This window comes from Heteronotia binoei, chromosome 11 (genome assembly GCF_032191835.1).
Source record: "Heteronotia binoei isolate CCM8104 ecotype False Entrance Well chromosome 11, APGP_CSIRO_Hbin_v1, whole genome shotgun sequence".
NCBI lineage: Eukaryota > Metazoa > Chordata > Lepidosauria > Squamata > Gekkonidae > Heteronotia > Heteronotia binoei.
In genome coordinates, this window is record NC_083233.1 from 54,837,815 (window position 1) to 54,858,700 (window position 20,886).

General features: G+C 42.2%; 1 protein-coding gene across 11 annotated transcripts in view; it reads left to right on the plus strand.

Annotated features, from left to right (window-relative positions):
* The first annotated feature begins 2,972 nt into the window (after positions 1-2,972).
* MTMR3 (myotubularin related protein 3) overlaps positions 2,973-20,886 on the plus strand; it is a 79,201-nt gene continuing 61,287 nt past the window's right edge. For 5 of the 11 annotated variants that reach the window (XM_060250246.1, XM_060250248.1, XM_060250252.1 and 2 more), the window contains exon 1: positions 2,980-3,151. The gene's annotated coding sequence lies outside the window, so the exon portion shown is untranslated. Of the gene's footprint in view, positions 3,152-20,886 lie in introns of all 11 variants that reach the window. The other 6 variants (XM_060250245.1, XM_060250247.1, XM_060250249.1 and 3 more) reach the window with 3 other exon arrangements.

A 20,886-nucleotide genomic window follows, 5' to 3' on the forward strand; every position in this document is an offset into this window, starting at 1 on the left:
CCATTGATTTCAATGGCCCATAGGGTATAATGGTGGGATAGGGACACGCTCTTTGGGTGCCCGTGGAATGGGACCCCCTGGTTCAATCTTTTTTGGACTTGGGGGTTCGTAGGGGAGAGTCCCCTGCAGGTTCTCTGCAAATTCGGGGGCTCTCCCTCAAACCCCTCCCCTCCAGGCAGCTTCCAATATACCCTATGTTGCCATTGATTTCAATGGCCCATAGGGTACAATGGTTGGATAGGGGCACACTCTTTGGGTGCCCCTGGAATGGGACCCCTGGCCCAATCTTTTTTGGACTTGGGGGTTTGTAGGGGAGAGTCCCCTACAGGTTCTCTGCAAATTCGGGGGCTCTCCCTCAAACCCCCTCCCCTCCAGCCGGCTTCCAATATACCCTGTTGCCATTGATTTCAATGGCCCATAGGGTATAATGGTGGGATTGGGGCATCCTCTTTGGGTGCCCCTAGAATGGGACCCCCTGGCCCAATCTTTTTGGGACTGGGGGAGTTTGTAGGGGAGAGTCCCCTGCAAATTTGGGGGCTCTCCCTCAAACCCCTTCCCCTCCAGGCAGCTTCCAATATACCTTATTTTGCCATTGATTTCAATGGCCATAGGGTATAATGGGGCCATATATTTGGAAATAGCCGTACACCTACTGTATATACGGCTATTCTGAGTACTGGTATTCGGAAATATATGGTATTCTGAATATTTTGGCCCCATATATTTCCAAATCCAATTAATTCTGATTTTTTTTTTTTGCACACCCCTATCTCAACTCTGCTGGATCGTCATCTGGTAGTATATTTATTATTATAGTTTTTACTGTTTTGTCAAATGGTGTTGACTGTTTAATTGTGATTTTTTTAAATTCTTGATTATTTAAAATAAACCTTATTTTATTGAAATTATATTTGGCGGTAAAAATCAAACAATAATATATAATACTGGGTGCTTGACGTATTTCCTGTGTTGGCTGTGGAAGCTGCAAGTCTATGACGATGGGGCTTTTTCTCCAAAACTGCAAATAGACAAAACAATAAATTCCTTTCCACTTTTTAGCACTGTCCTTTAAATTTACAAAGTCCAAATTTCACCCCTTCTTCTTCCAAGCTTTCTAGATTTCAATTTCCCACCTTCTGATTTTATTTTGTTTAACTTTAATTAGTCCCGGAATGAAAGATAGCAATCTGTAGCTTTTCTGTAGTTATCCAGATCAACACCAGTCTTGTATAGCTTTAGATGTTTAGCAGTATCAAAGAAGATTAGGATCCTGTCGAGCTTATGTCAAATAAATGACTCTGGAAACTTCTGCAGATGATGAAGATGCAATTCGTCTCCGGAGATCCCTCAAAGCCTCAAAGGAGCGCCCCCCCCCCCCCCGGGACTCCCTTTTAGCCAAGGTAAATCTCCTCAAAGTTTCCTGTGCATATCTTGGACTGATATTTGACTGAGAAAAGTAGGCAGTAGGCATTAGATTGCCTTCCACTATCCCGAAGAGAAGTTCCAGCCTGCTCCCCTTCTGAGAAGCAGTTCAGCTCGGCATTTTCTAACCCCGGAAGCCCCATGTTTCTGAGTAACTCTTCAAAGGTTTTGAACAATACTCTCCTCACAATTTTTTTAAACAATTTTTCTGTTAGATTTTATTATAATTTTTAATCATATTTTTTGTTTTATTCATGAACTACTTTTATGTCTGGATCAGCAGTATATATTATTCATGGAAGGTTTGTATTTAGCCAGCAGTTTTGGATTTTTTAAAGATAAACAGTGGGGGATAATTTCAGAGGGTATCTGTGTTGGTTTGCAGTAGAACAGGAAGATTTTAATCCAGTAGCGCCTTGGAGACCAACAAGATTTTTGAGGAATAAGCTTTCAAGAGTCAAAGCTCTCTAGGCTTCTGCCAGATAAAAAAAAAAAGCTAGTCTTTAAAATGCCACAAGACTCCCCCTTCCTGGAAAAGGCTCGAGGTAGGGCTAACTTACTCATGAGGCACAGTAAGCACAGTGCCTAGAACCCACGATACTTTTAGTGACCCGCAAAAATGTTTTAATTTCTTTTAAATTCGGAAGAAGAAAAATGAACTTTTAGGGTCAAAGACAATGTTTTAACTTTTTAAAAAATCACATCAGAAAAGAATGAAATTTTAGGGGCCACAAAAATCTGTTAAATCTGGCTTAAAACAGAAAAAATGCATTTAAGGTTGTATCAAAAATAATTTGTAAAACTCATATTATGGTGGGAGGGGAAAGTGCCTATGGTGGGAGGGAATAGAGCCAGTTTGGTTTAGTGGTTAAGTGTGCCGACTTATCTGGGAGAACCGGGTTTGATTCACCCACTTCCACCTGCTGGAATGGCCTTGGGGTAGCCATAGCTCTGGCAGGAGCTGTCCTTGAAAAGGCAGCTGCTGTGAGAGCCCTCTCAGCCCCACCCACCTCACAGTGTGTGTGTTGTGGGGGGAGAAGATATAGTAAGCCGCTCTGAGTGTCTGATTCAGAGAGAAGGGTGGGGTATAAATCTGCAATCTTCTTCTTCTAAGGCCCACGAAAGTCATCAAGCAGCCCTGACTTCTGGGGCAAAGGGTCGGTCGCCTTTCCACACAGACAGGAGTAGAGCCGCTGAGAGCCTTGTTTTCCTCCAGAAATGTAAACAAGACCTTGCCTTCTGTTCTTTTTTTTTGGTGGGGGGAGGGAACCATCTCTCTTCCCCCCGTCAGTTTGCGAGGGAGAACTTTTCGTGAGAGGGAACTTCGGCGGGGAAGCGGCGCTCGGTCGTGGTAAGCTGGGGTAAGCAAGACGACCGGGAAGTAAGTTTCACTACCACCACTTCCTGAGGCAGCCACCTAATGAAGAAGGGGCGGGCTGGCAAGGAGACTCACCCTCGGCTCTAGTGGGCGGAGCAAGACTTCTCCCCGCCCTCCTGTGCTGGCTCGTTCGCTCCCTGGCAGCCCCGCCCCTCCTCCTCCCCCGCCCTCCCCTTCAGTGTGGCTCCGGCCGCCATGTTGTTGTGGTTGTGAGGAGGGAGGCGGAGGCTGAGGCAAAGCGATAGAGCAGGAGCGACGACGGAGGGGAGACGAGCGACCACCCCCCTCCGAGCCGCCGCTGCGCCCCGTTGGGGGGTGGGGAGGGACCGCACCATGGCCGGACGCCGCCGGGTAAGGAGTAGGAAGGCGGGCGGGCGGAATAGGAAGGAAGGAGAAGGACGGGGCCGAAAGAGCGCGGCCGGGGCCTGGCGCTGTTGAGGCAGCTCGGGCCTGGCTGGGACGAAGGGGGAGGGGGCTTCGCCGGGTTTTCCCCCCAAGTCCCTGGAGGGTCGCGGTTCTCTCTGGGGCTGTCCCTTTCCCCCCTCGACCTCGACCCCGACTCCTGTCCTTGTCTGGGAGCTCTTCGGCTCCCCCCACTCCCCGAATACTTATTTAGTATTAAATGTTTATATGGCGCTAAATTAAGAGAGGCTCTGTGGGTGCATTGTCCCAGGCAGCCCTCGCCAACATTAGCCGGGGGAGGGGGCTCAGATAGGTAAGTCATTCACAGTCCCCCAGCCCAGTCTTGTAACACGGGGATAACAGCCCTGTAAATTAGGTCGTTATATTTGTGGGTAGTAATAGACGGTGTGTTGTAGATGGGAAGGGGGACACTGAGGCCGAGAGTGACTTTCCTAAACCAACCCATTAAGGTTGTGTCTGAGAGGAGATTTGGACAGGGTGAGCTCCTGGTTCTCTTGCAGCTTAGTCTCTGTACAAACCTGGAGCGGCGGTAGTAGCTTGTGTGTATACATACAGCGGGCAGGGCACGGTTGGCCTTTCCTGGCTGGTCACATATGTGATTTCGGCTGAAATCTGATTTGTACGGTTTCTTTCTTCAACCCAAGCTTTTCTGTTAGATTATTTTTGTCCTTCCTTTTTATAAGGAGTTGGGGATTTTGACTTCTCCCCTGCATCAACATTGTTTTCAGATTACTTCTGTATTACCCTTATGATTCAGAGTAACTTCCTTTTGTTTGCATATTTAATATCACCATGTGGATGGAAAAGGCGGATGGGGAAATCCACATTTTTGTCTCTATTATGAAGATGATGGGGTTGTTAAAGTTGATTTATGAATGGCTACTTACCAAGTCACTTACGGTGAATAAATGCTCTGATGCAACCACAAGCAGACACAGTACAGAAATTGGTTCTTTTCATCTTGTAGACTACACATGCCTAAATGCATTGCATTCCTCTCCCACATGTCTTTGTAAAGACGCTGTTCACTCACTTCCGTAGAAGTAGTCTCTGTGTTGTTGTGGGATAGCAGGGAGGTTCCTTGCTGGTGAAGAAACCTGAGTTCATTTCCTTTCATCTTGCTCCTAATATGAATTCAGGTTTTCCTATGATATAGATACTGCTTTTCTTTCCTATGTTTTCCTCTTGAGTGATAAGCTACATTTAACGTATAGGTGATAATAATGTGGAGACCAGTGGAGAACAATTAATGGAACCTTTTATTGGTGGATGATGTGTTTTGAATAGAAAGGCTGGATTCTGTAGCTGCAAGGGTATGACTTTAAGAATTGTATCATAGGACTCTGTTCTACTTTGCACTGTTTCAGATGTGAGATACTATGTGGCATGCTAAGGAAATGAGTCCTGTTATGCGGAAGATTCCTTGCAGGCTTTCAGAGAATATTTTTGGTTCTGGACACAAGGGAATGAATGTATTAGCAATTGGTAAATTGGAATTTTCTTGCATGTGCTGGCAGAATATTCCCTAATTTTTGGAGGGGTTTTAATTCTGTTTTAAATTTTATGATCACCCTATCCAGCTGTAAAGGAGTAGCTTAGTGTTAATGAACCATTTTCTGTGTTAAATATCAGTGCTGCTGGTATTCACACAAAGAATAACACATTTTTATACAGAGATCTGCCAGTGAATCTTTCAGTTCTCTTCCAAGTCTCAGCACTTGACCTTAGTGAATTTGTAGGAGTCTTCCATTCACTAATGGAAATTAGTGAATTAAAATTAAATCCTGGACTTCTTAAATACTCAACTTCCTCTAGTAAGCCATATCACAGGAAGAGGGTAGGTGAAACTGAGTAGGTACATATTCTTTTATCTTTCTATTTTGGGAGAGTAGGTCCTGTGCTTGCTTTTTGTGGAGCAGGGCTATCATTTCCTTTTGGCTGGCTAGAAGGCTTGTGTATATTCAATATGCAGGTACTGTGTGTGTAAATACTTAGTGTGGCTTCCACATTTTTGCCCTTTACTACATATGGTGTATGTTTATTACTTTTTAATTTCCCCCTCATCTTTTCAAAAGTCTAGATCTGGCTGTGTGTTGACAGTTGTATATAAATATAGATCCCTGTTGGCCTTGAAAATGGCAGCAATGTTGCAGAAATGTGAAAAACATAAGTTGTTAGAATGGTTAAAAGTATATGGTGCTGTGTTACAATATGGGGTGGTTTCTCTAGCTTCTATGCTAGAAAGCGGTTAATGGAGGAACAGATTTCAAAGGAGATGGATGGGAAGAAGTAATGCTGTATGGGATTTGCAAGATGCAAAAAGGGTAGTTGCACAGCATCTAACTGTTGGATAAGAGTATTATTTGGTTTCTAGAAGATTGGAGATTAGAGTTAATGTCTGTTGTTTCATTTGGTGTGTTAGCTAGCAAGATATTTTATAATGTGTGGTGCCATGTTGAGCTGTGCATTGAGATTAAGTTGCTGCAGAGGTGTTAAGAGAAGAGGGGGGAGCTAAAATGAATGCATAATGGATACTTATTGTTACAGGGCAAAATTGCAAGTGGTTGTCATGCATAAGAGAATGCATAATCAAGTATTATGAAGGGAGGTTTTCCTCCTTTGATACTTTAAATAAAGTACATAATGTGATTTTAGCTGACTCCATTCTGCTCATGTTAGGTGTTCTTAATGAATGCCTAGAGTTTTATATCTAGTAAAAGAATTTGCACCATTTTGGAGCATAATAATATGCCTCAAGAAGCACACTTTACAGCTTTGAAGCTATAAAAATGAGCATTATAAGAAAATAGTTCATTAGAATTCTTGTCCTGCTTTAAACTTTTAGGGACAACAAAATTAGTTTCTGACATAGCAAGTATTGGTGGACTTATCCACATACTCAAATCTTATTTGTTGCATGAAAATATCCACCTGTATATATTAATTTTTTATCACACTGTTTCTTCAGGGAGCTCAGGGATGTGAACATGGTTCTCTTCTCAGTTTGTCATCACAGCAACCTCTGTGCTTCTTTCTTCTGCCTGGTGTTTATGTTTATTTAAAATATTTCTATATTGCTTTTCTTATGTACGCATTTCAGGTTATTTTGAGATCTGCAGTTTCAGCTTTGGGTAATTAACTGAATGTCAAAATGGAATGAGTCTAAATTCCATAGCAATGTCAGAAACTCCAATAATATAAATAAGTCATTATGATTTAAGTAGAAATATACCACAGGATTGTTTTATTTATTTTTAGTTTTCTCCTTTCTCAAAATCCAACAGAGAACTCCTGTGCTAGTTGGCATGCCACCCAACCCAGTAGAAGCTCAAGAGTTATACACTTAGCAATGTCATTTTAAATGGGTTTTAAATTGTGCAATAAAAAACAACACTTTTACCTGTAGTTCTCACTGACTAGAGTAGAAACATTGGACAAATGTTAATCAAGCACATGTTTAAAATGGTTCTGGGAAAGCATGCATAGTACCTTATAGGGATTACAAGCCTTTAAAAAAGTAAATCTTCAGAACTTCATAGCTATTCCATTTTTGTCCCACTGGAACTCGGAGATGTTGTCCTTAAGCATGATGGACTAGGAACATCAGGTTCAAATCCTCACTCAGCCATTAAGCTCCATGGGTGACCTTGTACTAGTCACATTCTCTGCCAAGGTTTCATTGTGCACTTACTCTCTCCTTTTAGCACTTTGCTTCATGAGTTCACTCCTGTTTCCATGGTACAGCAGTTCTTGGAGGTAGAGCACTGTCTAATCTGGCTGTGATTCCTTAAACGAGGGGTGTCAAACATGCGGCTGCGGGGCCGAATCAGGACCCCGAGGGCTCCTATCAGGCCCCCAATCAACTGGCTGTCATCTACTCCCTTCTTACTCTCTCTTGCTTCCTTCTGCATCACAGCTTGCTGTGCGAGACTTGCTCAGTCACACAGCTACAGAGCAAAGCTTCTGTTTTCTCCATTGGCTGAGGCTCCTCCCTTGGGAAGGAAGGGGGGGAGGCAGAATTTGTTTTTCCAGGCTCGCTGTCACACAGCAGAGCTACTGAGCCAAGCCTCTCTTCCTTCTATTGGCTGAGGCTCCTCCTCCTCTTGGTCCCCTGGGGAAGGAAGGAAAGAGCCAGAGCTTCTTTTGCCCAGTTCTCTGGATCCCATGGGGGAGATACAAAGAAAGCACCTTTAATACCAACAAGTGCTAACATTTTAAGCATGTTTTAATGTGTGTGTGTTTTTTTAAAAAAAATATGTAATTGTGTTTGACTGTGTCCTTTATAAAGTTTAATATCTCTGCTACTTAATCTTAATTAGGTATACACATAGCTTGGCCTGACGTGGCCTGGCCCAACATGACATGGTCTGTCCCAACAAAGTCTCATTTATATCAGATCTGGTCATATCAAACGAGTTTGACACCCCTGCTTTAAACCATGGTTTGGCATGATGTCTGATATTAGCCTGTCAAAATAGATAGTCAACAGTTCTCCTAGAAGAGATTGTTCATTACTTGCCTGGCTAGTAGGCACTTAGTGAGGAACCTGCTCAGTGCAGCTAACAAAACTAAGAAAAGCATAAAACAAATAATAAAAACCATCAATAAGAGCCAACAACAAAATTGTTAAAATTAACAAGGCAGAAATTATAAAAGCAGTAGTAAAAACATTACACTTTAATTTATTATCAAACATGTGGTATATTAAGTGTTGCAGAAATGAGTCAAATTTAAACAGTTAACACCTGCACAAGTGTGCATTTTTACAATATACTTAGGAATTGTCTAAACTTGTAGGGAATTTTATACAACTTTTTCATTGGGGAAAAATACTCAGATGTCTTCAAGCTACACATTTTGAGCAAATAAACCCTTATCTTAAAAACAAATTTCCATTCCAAAAGGGAGAAAAAAAGTGCTTCCCTGTTTATGTCCTGGTGTTCTTTTCATCTGCACCCTTATTCGGATGATCTACAGATCAGATCTATATCCAGGAATGAACCGGTTTAGGTCATCCACCATCACACCATGCAGTCTTCATTGACTTTGGCTTCCTAATCCACATCAAGAAGATCAGTCTCACACCTATCCAATATCTGCTTCATCTGAGTGCTTTTGTAGGCACTGTCCAGGAAAAAACATTCTTTCTTCTGAAAAGAATGCAGAAGATGACTGTAATGATTTGAACTCATATATGTGTGTTCTTTTTTTATTGTTGGTAGTAGAGAAAGGGGGGATGAAAGGGGGAGAATGAATGAGGTGATTGATGGTGACTGAGAGAGTGTAGGTGGAGCTAAGTGCATGGAGAGAAAGAGAGAGAAGTCAGTCATCAGTTAACTCTCAGCAGAGTGACAGCAGTTAATCTTCGTGGTCATTCAGCAGTCTACAGTCCAAGAAGCAGTCTTCTGATTAGAATCCCATACTAGTGCTGTGAAAAGCACTTAAATTCTAAAGAAGAAAAGTAGAATAATTTAGAGGACTATTAGGGCAGGGGTGGGGAACTTTTTTTCTGCCAAGGGCCATATGGATATTTATAACATCATTCGCGGGCCATAAAAAAAATCAACGTAAAAACAGTGCTCTGTCAAGGGAGAAGGATTAAGGCCAGCAAAATTAATGCAAATAATTGTTTTTCTATTTAAAATCATGTGGGGAGAGCCTAATCTGGCACACCCACACGGCCTGCCGCCCTAGGCAAATGCCTAGGTCCAGGGCTTTTTTGTACAAAAAGCCCAGCAGGAACTCAGTAGCATATTAGACCACATCCCCTGATATTAGCGTATTAGGTAACACACTCATTAGCATATTAGGCCACAACATCTGGGATAATCAAGTGCAAACTGAACTTTTGACAGTAACTTTTCCAGGCCCTGCAGCAATTCTGGCCGGCCAGCCAGGCCCCAGGGAGGCTGCCGCACAGTACAGCTAGGGCCTGTGATCCCTGCCTGGCCCTGGGGAGGCTGCGTGGCTGGGCCCCATGACCCTCGCTGGCCAGCCAGGCCCCAGGGAGGCTGCCACATGGCTTGGTTTGGCCCAGCAATCCCCGAGGGCCACACGAAGTGACCTCGAGGGCCACATATGGCCCTCAGGACAGAGGTTCCCCACCCCTATATTAGGGGCTAGATAGAGAGCCAAAACCTAATATTGTCAGAGTATTTGGGGTGTGAGACAGAAGCTGTCAGAAAGTTGAGTTAGGAGGAGAAAGGATTTGAGAGGAGTGTGAAAGAATGACACCCCAGTCAGAAGTTATCCACTGAAAAATTAAGCTATAAAATCTTGAAACCAATGTGTTTATTGTACAAATAAAAGTTTTATTTTGTTAACTTGGAGTCCTGTGATATTAAATTATAAGGGTCTCATCCTCAGGAACACATAGTCCAATGAAGAAGCCTTGGAGCTTGCATACAATTCAGTTTGGAACGTTAAATAAAGTGTTTGGAATTAAATTCCTGGTGGCAGCATTACATACATTAGAGGGAAGTCACGACAGTGACAGCGATGGATTCTGGGGACATACTATTTCAACCCAGACTTTAGGGTATCATGATTGTGACCATAGACTGAGTACCCTGAATAAGAGCCCATTGGTGGCATCTTCAGTGGAGTGCCTTGTGCTTCCAGAAGTGAAACACTAGGAAGTATCTCAGTATGCAGCAGCCTCCAGTGCAACGTGAAATGGTGGTCCATAGAGAGTCAGTCCTCTGTTGGATAGGAAATATTTTCACATCAAGGAGGACATCATTGCACCTGGTAGAAGCCTCCATGGGTGGGAGGGACATACTGTCCATTGGACCAGGTACAACGGGTCTGCTCCCCATCATTGTTAGCCTTAATCATGAGCCAGTGAAGTGAGAGCAATTCATTTCACTTTACTACACTATCAGGAGAACATTGAGCCTTCATGTTTGCATCCTAATGAATAATACCATAGCCAGAACCCATGTCAACAAACAGGAGGGCACCCAGTGCTGCCTTCTACAGTGGGAAACACAGATTTTTTTTGCTAGTTAGAAAGACTTCTGACTCTTGAGAGTGGAACACATCAGTGGAGCCCATGGTATTATTGGGAACTGGCCTAGCAGACAGTAACTGGATCAGGAAAATCTGCTGATGCATTGACACCAATGTTCCCTCTAAGCTGCAGAGTCTTGTGAGCAAAAATTCTAGTTTGAAGTTGTGCGCTTCTGCATAAATTATTGTGTTCTGGACCATTTTTCCTGAGCTAAGACAAAAATGTGTGAGCTGGAGGCTAAAAATCCATGAGCTAGCTTGTACTAACTCAGCTTAGAGGGAACATTGATTGGCACCCTCAAGTGCATGCCCACAAAACACAGCTTCTAAGGGTCTTCTCCTGATTTTCATGCGTAGAAGTAGAGCAAATTAATGTCTTCAAGGCATCTTAGCTCCGAGGTCCATTATGTGTCTTTCTACCATTCCAGAGTTGCTGAAGAAACTCCGATGGGTAAGGCAATGTTAAATGTTTGTCACAGCACACTAGTGCAGGAGAGTTCTCCAACTCTTTAGCATTGCCATAAAGGATTTCAGTCCCACCAGACATGTTAACACAGAGTCTGATGACACTCCCAGATCCTTCATGGCAGTTGAGTAGCAAACCTTCTTGGCAAACTAACACAGCTATCTATCTTGATCTATCTGTAGTAGTAGAAAAAAGCAAGAGTCCAGTATTGAATTATGGTTTCTCAAAACAGGTCACCACTTTGAGGAAACACTCTACTGCCAGAATGTATGGCTGTGCCTGGCAGGTGTTCTACTGATGATGAAGGAAGAGGATGCAAAGAAACCAAACTGTGCTGCCTCAAGTAATTATTTTCCTTCAAGATGGTTTTACACAGGGCTTGAGACGCAGTAAATTGTGTTAGCAAGTAAGAAAATTAGTTTTCATCCTTCCACATACAGAAGGTCTTCTCATGTACAGATGTCTGCTTGTAAAAATTTTTCTTCAGGGAGCATCATTATCATGCAATATTGTACAATTCATGATTTTCCTTTCTGGCAGCTCTGTATTATTTCCCAGGCCCTGACAGAATACCTTTTAATATCTCTGAATTATTTCACATCCAAGGTCTTATTTCTTGTTGCTATAACTTTGGTAAGACCAGCTCCAGGTGGACAGCTCTCCATCTGAATGGTATTATGGAACACTCTTCATCAGAATGGTGTTGTGTCTGTTGCATGAAGATAAGGCGGTACTATTACCAGATCCCACTTTTGTTTGGAAAGTGAACTTTCATTTCCATAGAATCCCAGAGGGAAGAATGGGTGCATTTTAGATCTGTATGTGGCATTGCACGTTTATATTTGAAAGATGGTACCATTCAGTGAGTCCAACTCGCTGTGTTTGACTCAACAGCCAAAGGCAGAGACACAATTTACTTTTCTTAGTAAATTGCAGTGGGTCTGTATCTGTGCTGCTTTTGAATCCATGAATATTTTTGCCACCGGCCATGATTACAGCATACTTAATTTGGCGTACAGTTGTGTACTCCCTTATCAGAAATTCATAAGGTCGTAGCTTGGGTTTCAGTGTTTCCGTTTTGTTCTATGCTACATTACATTCCATTGTCTCAGTTTATGCAGCCTTTGCACAATTCCAGCTTGCCTCCTCATGGTGCATCCTGAATAACTCTAGAACTTGTGGCTGCCAGATAATCTTAGGACCTCCTGGCTACACTATACACATGAAGTTTTTGCACAAAGGGTCCTTCAACTGATTCTTCAGAAGTTTGATCCATTGGTTAATCTGAACTGGTTTATAACATCCTAGCAATCAAAATCATGTCCAAGGTTCCACAGGAGAATTTAATGTTGGAACACACCTTGAAAGTCTCTTCTACCTAGAGCTTGGAGGACGTTTTGTCCCACCCCATCTATTCCAAATGAAGTGGGAGGGGGAAGTCTTCATGCTTGTTAATGTGTTAACCACCAATTACTGTGTATTCTTTTTCTGCCTTTTCTGAGTTCTGCCCTCTAGCCATTTATGGTTAATATTTTATTTTGCATCAGTTGAAGTTTTTTTGAGCTTCATGTACTTTCCATAGTAATTTTATGAGCCCTACGCATTTTTTAAAACTTCCATGTTTGCAGAAGTCTCTGAACAGAAGGGATTGATGGGCACTTGAAGAAGGTGAAGATAGAAATCTGCAATCAACTTCCTCCTTCTCTAGGGTTATAAGTACCTAGCAATCAAAATGGTGTCCTGTGAGTTCCAGTTAGAACTTTTATGATAAGTGCCAACTTCCCATTCCAAAGATGAGGTACTACCACTGAGAATTCTGTTCGTTTTTGTCATCTGCCTTTGGAGGTACATAGCATGGCTCAAGGAACTTCTTTACCATCAGTCTGGACAGTAGGGAAGGAGGTGATACTTCAGGTCCTTAAAGATGAGAACAGTAATTTAAGTCGTGCCTGGAAAGAAATGGGTAGCCTGTATGGATTTTTCTGAAGAGAGTGATATGATTCTTGTATCCAGCCCACAGTACTAGCATAGTTGTTACATTTTGGACTCAAAACAGTTTTCAGAGGCACCCTCATGTAATAAGTATTACAATAATTTAACATGGACACAATCACAGCATGAATCACCATGGCCAAAACATGCTTTTCAAGGAATGGCTGTAGCAAGTTTATTAGCCTGAGTTGGTACAAGGTGCTACATGTCATGGAGGAGATCTGAGTCTCCAACTGTAGGCCAGGATCTGGGAGTACCCTTGAATTACTAATCAGCTCCTTCAAGGGAAGTGCAACTTCCTCAATCACAGGCTGACTACTCAGTCCTTAAGTGGTTTTGTCATTGACGAGCAGCACCTGGATTGAACTTCAGTTTATTATTGGCTCTCACATTCTGTTCTCCAAGCATTTCTTCAGGACCTCCACAGAGTTTACTGACTCAGCTGTTAAAAAGTAGAGCTGGGTGTCATGTGAATGTTGATGGCACATTACTACAAGTCCCTGCATGATCTCTCCCATTTTCATGTAGATGTGAAATAGTATGAGGGAGAAGTTGTGGGCCCCACATCTTAAATTCCATAGGGCCATGCAGCAGTCCCCCAGCACCACCTACTGGAGTTTATGGAGTTTCTACCCACATGAACAGAGTGTATAATTTCAATTTTTTGTTGAAAGTGCTTGTTCCAAACATTGTGACAGCAGCAGGCTTAAAAACAAGAATGAGAAGCTCTTACTGCTTCTTTTGGACTCTGAAAATAGTCTTAATAGGAGGTTTCACATGTGTGAAAGTAGGGTTTATATATTGCATGTATGTTTTTTTCACGGACCTTCTTTCTATTTTTCAGTTCAGGAAGCCATTCAGAAGGTTAAGGAAGTGACCATTTTTTTATGGTACACTGTAACAAAAGGGTGTTGAACATTGGGTGCTGCTTATTATGTATGTTGGTTATTACTTTGCAGTCTAGTGTTGCCTAGTGTTAAGAAGAAGATGAAGAAGATATTGGATTTATATCCCGCCCTCCACTCCGAATCTGAGTGGCTCACAATCTCCTTTATCTTCCTCCCCTACAACAGACACCCTGTGAGGTGGGTGGGGCTGAGAGGACTCTCACAGCAGCTGCCCTTTCAAGGACAACCTCTGCCAGAGCTATAGCTGACCCAAGGTCATTCCAGCAGGTGCAAGTGGAGGAGTGGGGAATCAAACCCGGTTCTCCCAGATAAGAGTCCGCACACTTAACCATTACACCAAACTGAATCACCTTAAGTCTCCAAAGAAAGGTGAGATAAGTATTTTAAATCTGTCTTATGCTTGCTAGTTGTATATAGTGCTCACAGGATGATTCTTTTAATTATCATGGAAAAGATAAATGCAGCATCTAAATGTAATGGATTGTAGTTCTATCCATTGTTCTGTTCAAATACAGTCTTTGTATGAGAGCTACGCTGGCAATTTTAAAGCTGGCCAGTGGGCTTCACCAAAGGATATGTGTATCCTTGAAGCATGCTAAATAGGCATATTGCCACTACTTACATAAATATATACGTTTTCATATGTTTAAATACACCCCTAGCTTGGTTGATTCCTGTGCAGAATAGGACTGAGGAAAATGGTAGCAAGGAAAGTGTCTGCCCTACCATAGTTCCTCATTTGTGTTTTTGCCTCCCTTTGGAAGTTTATCTGTGCTGCACTGGCTGATATGGAGTGGGAACCAAAATGTCAGACACAGGTTTGGGAACTTTGATCACCTCTGAACAACTGCACAGTGGCAGGGAGAGGATGCAGTCTGCAAGGTAGTAATGATGAGGTGCTTAACCCTTCTCCTATATGCCATTTTCCATTTCCTCTGCAATAAGATGGTTTTCCCTGTGAAAGTAGTTCTCTCATATTTTGAAGTGGGATCTATGTCTAAACTTACTCTAGTTTTCAGAGCCTACTTGCAAACTAACTCCATGTGTGCCACCTCCAAATGACTAGAATATAACACTGATCACCTTTATTTTGTGGGTTTTTTCATTTTTAATATTTAGAAATGTATTGCACGATTGAGAAGCAGGCTATATAAAGATCTCATGGTCGTTTTACACAATATGCAGAAGCAAACCCATTTTTGTTGTTGAGTGTACTCTCAACAAGAGCTGCAGCTAGTTGCACCTTCTTTAGTGTGTTGTCCATAGTTCACATCAAATGTGAATGCAAACTACATCTTTAAGTGTGGACTCAGAAGTATTAGGTATGCAACAAAAATGTAATGTATGAAGTAGTTTCCACTGTCTTGATTGAAGAAACAGAATTCTGCAGGAAGGATGAAGTACAAGGGAAGCACAGTTAAATTGCTGCTTGGTGGCAAGCCAAAATGAGGCATGAGATGTTACCTGCTTTCACCTGAAGGCCAGTACTGGAGAGAAGGAACAACTACTGTAATGCCCTCTACATAGGACTGCCCTTGGCTCAAACTCAGAAGCTGCAGCTGGTGCAAAATGCAACAGCCAGGCTGTTAATGGAGCTTCCTGTATGGGTACACATCCAACCTGTGTTGGAAACATTGCACTGGTTGCCTGTGGTGTTCTGGATTCACTTCAAGGTGCTGATCATAACCTTTAAAGTCCTATATGGCCTGGGACCTGCCTACCTTTGGGACCGCCTCTCCCCATATGTGCCCCAGAGAGCACTTTGTTTGGGGTCCCAAAACCTCCTTAAGATTCTCGGAGCGAAAGAGGCTCGACTGTCCATCACCAGAGACAGAGCATTTTCAGTGATAGCCCCTGCTTTGTGGAATGCCTTACCTGAAAACATCAGGGCCCTGCAAGACTTGCTGCAATTCCACAGGGCCTGTAAAACCGAATTATTCAAACTCGCCTTTAGAGGCTGAAGGGAAGTAGCTATTACTCCATGGCACCAGTAATCCCACTGAATCATCATAACTGAAGTAAGAACATTCAGAGTAATAGAAATGCACATATTGGTTTTTAAATGATTGTAAATTGAACCCAGTAATGTATGACTGTGAGAGCTGGACCATAAGGAAGGCAGAGCACAGAAGAATAGATACTTTTGAGATGTGGTGCTGGAGAAGAATCTTGAGAGTCCCTTGGACTGCAAGAAGATCAAATCAGTCAGTCCTAAGGGAAATCAACCCAGACTGTTCCCTGGAAGGTCAGATGCTGAAGCTGAAGCTCAAATACTTTGGTCACCAAATGAGAAGGGAGCCCTCCCTGGAGAAGATCCTGATGCTGGAAAAGACAGAAGGCAAAAGAAGAAGGGGATGGCAAAAGATGAGATGCCTGGACAGCATTACTGATGTAACAAACATGAATTTGAACAGACTTCAGAGGATGGTGGAAGACAGGAGGGCCTGGCGTGACTTTGTCCATGGGGTCACAAAGAGTCTGACTCGACTGTAAGACTGAACAACAACAACAAAATTGTACTGGTTGATTTTATTGTGTAATTTGTTTTTAATGTTTTATGTGGTTTAATATGCTGTTGTTAGCCACCCTGAGCCCACCAGGGGAGGGGGGGGGATATAAATTTGATAAAATAAATAAAAAATAAAATAGGTAAGCTAGTTGTCTTGAGCAGCACTTGGCAAGGGCTGACCATTTCACCACAGTTTTATCCACCCTTCCTCCAAAAGTGGTCAAGGTAGCATACATGGGAGCAAGTGATCAGCACCATTGCCATGGCTCAGCTCAGACCCAGTCACTGGCAGGATCAGTCTGGGAGGCAACAAACATATGATGTGCCCATTGTTTCCTGCAGCATTGCTGGCCAGTAATTTGAGTCTGTGGCATTGCAAGCCAGTACTTAGCTTGGACCCAGCAATGTATTATGGCATGTGACAGCCTACTGTGCTTGTTCCTTCCCATGCTTAGACTCTGGATGGTCAGAGGTGCTTGAGCAGGGCCACAGGGCAAAGGAGTGTAAGGGACAGGAAGAGAGGAGACAGGCCAAGAGCCTCTACTCCCAACTCACCCTGTTTTTTTTTTTTTAAAAAATAATTCACTTGTGAGAGTTGCAACTCAGTTTTGTGTACAGACCTATGGAGGGTGTACCACTTCCCTGTGATGTAATCTGGGGGAAGGGCTGCAAAGGGAATAGTTAAGGACACTCTCCCAGCTTCCATTTCGCTGCATATTACATCCTTAAAATTGGAAGTAAGATGCAAAGGACCAAGTTGCTCAGTGGCAACTTTTATTTTAAATACTGTAGCATTATCTAATTAGAACTAGTATAGAAGAAAAACCAAAGGCAAGGTAGTAGAGCTTGTGACTTGAGGAGAATTGTCTACAACCTCGCCTCATAAACAAAAGGAAATTTGCTAGAGTTCTTAGAATTGCTTATAATAAGTGATCTCTCCTGGGTCAAATTCAGTTAGGCCTCAATTCATCTGAGTTTGGGCCTTTTAAAAATAGGACCTCACCTGCAGACTGAAGCCTCTGTTGCTGCTAACTTTCTGCACACCCATAATTTCCCCCCAAATTTATCTGGAAGATCTCGGGTTTATGATTCCTTGGTGCTTGTATCAGTGTACTGAGAAACAACCAGCTATCTATCCCATCCAGGCCTCAGATTCAGTGGGAGCTCACAGGAGCGCAGCTTCTGAACCCTTCTGAGAGTTCCTCTTCCTCCTTCTGAGAGTTCCACCTCCTTGTCCATTGAATAGTATTGCACCTGCATAACAATCCCTGGATGAGCTCCACCACCTGTTTTTCTACAAAACAACCCCTGATCCCATCTATACCAGGCTAAGTTTGGAAAAGGAGTGCTGTGCAGGCAGAATGTTGGCAATGAACTGAGTCCCTTCTGAATCAGGAGCAGTTTTTAGAATTGCCAGTCTATGATTGGGCAGGGGACTTCTCAGTTAACCATTTTTGTTTGTTCCACTTTAAGATTCAGCATCATCACTGAACTGTATTTTTTGGGAATGCTATGCTAGACTTCTGAGGTTGTATAGCTACTAAGAAGAAGGTGATTATCTTTTTAGAGGGGGGAGCATAGGTTTGTGGGCTGCCTGCTTCTTAGTTAAAAAGATTAAATGTGGTCTTATTTAATATTTACGCATCAAAATATATGAAACAATTTTAACATATTAAATAGCACTTATGATCTCATCCCACTCCAGTTTCTTCTCTTGGTAGCATAAATGGTTTGGCTGAGAGTAATGCAGTAGATTGAGCATATTACCGAGTCATTTAATGCAGTTTGCATGAATTATAAGTAAATTGGAGAAATATGTTTTAGGTGCTTTTCACAAGGATGACAGCTGAAAATCTACAGTAGTGTTGGGCAACCTGTGGCAAATGGCAGCATTTCAGACCACTTTGCTTGGCATATCAGCTTCCTTTCTGTACTACAGAAACAGAGATGTAGTTGAGGCATAGAGTGCAACTCTGGGCTTTTAAAAAAGAATGTGGCAGTGTCATCAACTGGAACTCCTGGCTTTACCTCCAGTTATTGCCAGCAGCTTCATATCAGTGGTTGGCGCTGCACTCCTGTTCAGCGTATTCAGTCTGTTATAAAGCTGCCTTCTTACCATATAGTAACTCAAGATGGCTTAGTACAATACAACAAAATACCTTAAAAACACTAGTTAAAAATAATAATTTGAACCTGCCTGTTTGAAATTCATGCTGTCTTGAATACAACTGTCTTCAGCTGACTCCAAAAGGATAGAGAGTGAGGGGGCCAGGCACACCTCCCTTGGAGGGTTGTCCATTATTGTGGGGCTTCTACTGAAAAGGCCATCTTGTGTGTACTCATCAGATGAGTTTCTTTGATCAGTGGGCTAGTTAAGGAGGCCTCTCCCTGTGATCTTAGTACTCAGGGAGCTGTACATGTGATATTGCTGTCCCTGAGGAGCAGAAGACATTGAGGAGCCTTGGTCAGCAGCTACTGAGGTTACATGTTGCTGTAGCAAGCCAGTCACTGGGCCTGTCCTTAGGTTAGAAGGTTGTTTGCTGTGCCACTGCACCCAGGCCCTTCTACCCATTGGTGTCACCATCTTCAGCCACCTAGTATGATTCACCTCATTTGCTGGTGAAAAAGTATCTCTGATTCCCCCCCCCCACACACACACACACAAAAAAGATAGTGACCTTTTTCTCAGCCAAGTTTTGCTTTCTTGAAAATGAGGTTTGTGGGAGAAGTGGGAGTGGAGTGGGGGGGGGAGAGGCCTAAGGCCATACTCTGAGTCTGGGAGGCAGAAAGACAGACTGGAAACTAGGGTTGCCAGGTCTGACTTAGGAAATATCTGGGGACTTTGGGGGTGGAGCTAGGAGAAATGTTGTGACAAGCACAGTTGAACTCCAAAGGGAATTCTGGCCGTCACATTTAAAGTGACTGTGCTCCTTTTAAATGCCTTCACTTCATTGGAAATAATGGATGATGGGGCACTGGGGGGGGGGGCTGTCACATCAGGGACCAGGAACGGCCTTCTTCTGGCTGCCGCCACTCTGGCAAGGGCCTGTATGGGAGTTAGACTTGTTTTTAGTCATCATAGTTTTGTGTATTAAGTATCAGATTTTATAATTATTGTGAAATCTAGTCAAACGGCTGGCTGTAGGGAAAATAATTGTGTTGATAGGAGGAGAATGTTCTGAATTCTCATTTATACTGAAAAAGGGTCACATGTAAGTTAGCAAGTGCATAACACACTTGGGGAAAACTCAAATGCTTCTGTTCTTTTTGTTGTTCATATTCCTAGTAACAAGAATGTGCTGTGAACAGGAGCATTATATTCTGGCAGAGCACTCATAATCAAATTATGTTCTTTGTCTGAATTCGGTGAACCTTTTTTCTTTAATAGACAAGCTCCTGCAGAAAATAATGTACCTTTTCATTTTAGAAAGAATTCTGTTTGCATCCCTAACTTCTGTTTTTGCAAAGTAAACATTTTTGAGATTTAATGGTTTGGTTACCACTGGCATTCTTGTAAGCTTTGGTTTGTAGCTGTATTGTATATTGATCTGTCCTGTTGAGTAGAGCTAGTTGTTCATGTTATGGCTTTGGCTTGTAATTTAATTAAACCCATTCTGTCTCATATCTAAATATTGTATATTTTGAAGGTGTTGGTTTTCATGTAGCTTCCCTGGGGATCATCTTGATCTCTACAGAATAATTAAAACTCACAGCTGCTGTGTAAATAGCTAGTTTATAATATAGTTTGTATTATCTAGTTTATAATATGTCATACTTTCTCAGTATGGAAAACATTGAACAAACTCATCCAGTCATGGTCAGCTATCCATTTTTTGGTCAACCTTTGAGGATATACGCTTTGTTTTGTTTTGTTTCCCTCTAATCCACATAGCAAGCTACAGTATGGTGCTGGAGTGGCTGGTCTGGTTATGAACCACACTAAGATTCATAGTCTTTCATGCTTTCACACAGGTGTGCTGCAAAGATCTTCTAATTGTACTACCTGTGGCACCTGCACTAAATGTTTATCTTCTATGCTATAATATCTCAAAGTCTAGTCACTTTTAATAAATATTTTAATAGCTTTTTGCTCACGAATTTAAACTTTGGAAAAGATACTACTACCTTGCAATAAAATTGTGTCTTTTCTCATCACTCCTTTCTGGGGGCTATATAAATCACCTTTTAGCTAGACATTACACACTTTTCTGAAGTGACATGTGAGTCTCATTAGAGCAGTTATTATGCATATTTCTGGTGCATGTAATCAGATGTGATATGAAATATTTGCACCAAAAATTAGAATCTAGTTTATGAGTAAATGTTTCATGTTAGTAATTAATTGTTAGGCAATTTCTATGACAGATTTATGTGCCTTTTAAATGTTCCAGTGCCAAAACCACTTAGTAAAGTGATTTTCATCGGTCTGCTCTGAAAAAAATTGTGATACAAAGGTCATAGAAAATTGTGTCGCCTGTTACTTGTAACGGTTCTGTGTCAGTAGGAAACTGACAGACTTTTGCACTGATAAATGCCCAGCACCAGAAACCCAATTTTCTTTAGAGCAAGGACTTTATAGTTGGCGAGTCATTTTTTTTCATAAAGTTTCCCTGCTAATTCATTTGGTTGCTTCATATTTGTGATTAAAATTTGGTAATACAGACTTCATACAAAAAATGAGGTCAAGAACACTGAAATTCCCTGGAGAACATTTGCAGAGAAGCTGCTCTGCTCTGTGTGCCATCATTACTTCATTCATTTGGGGAACAGTTGCCAA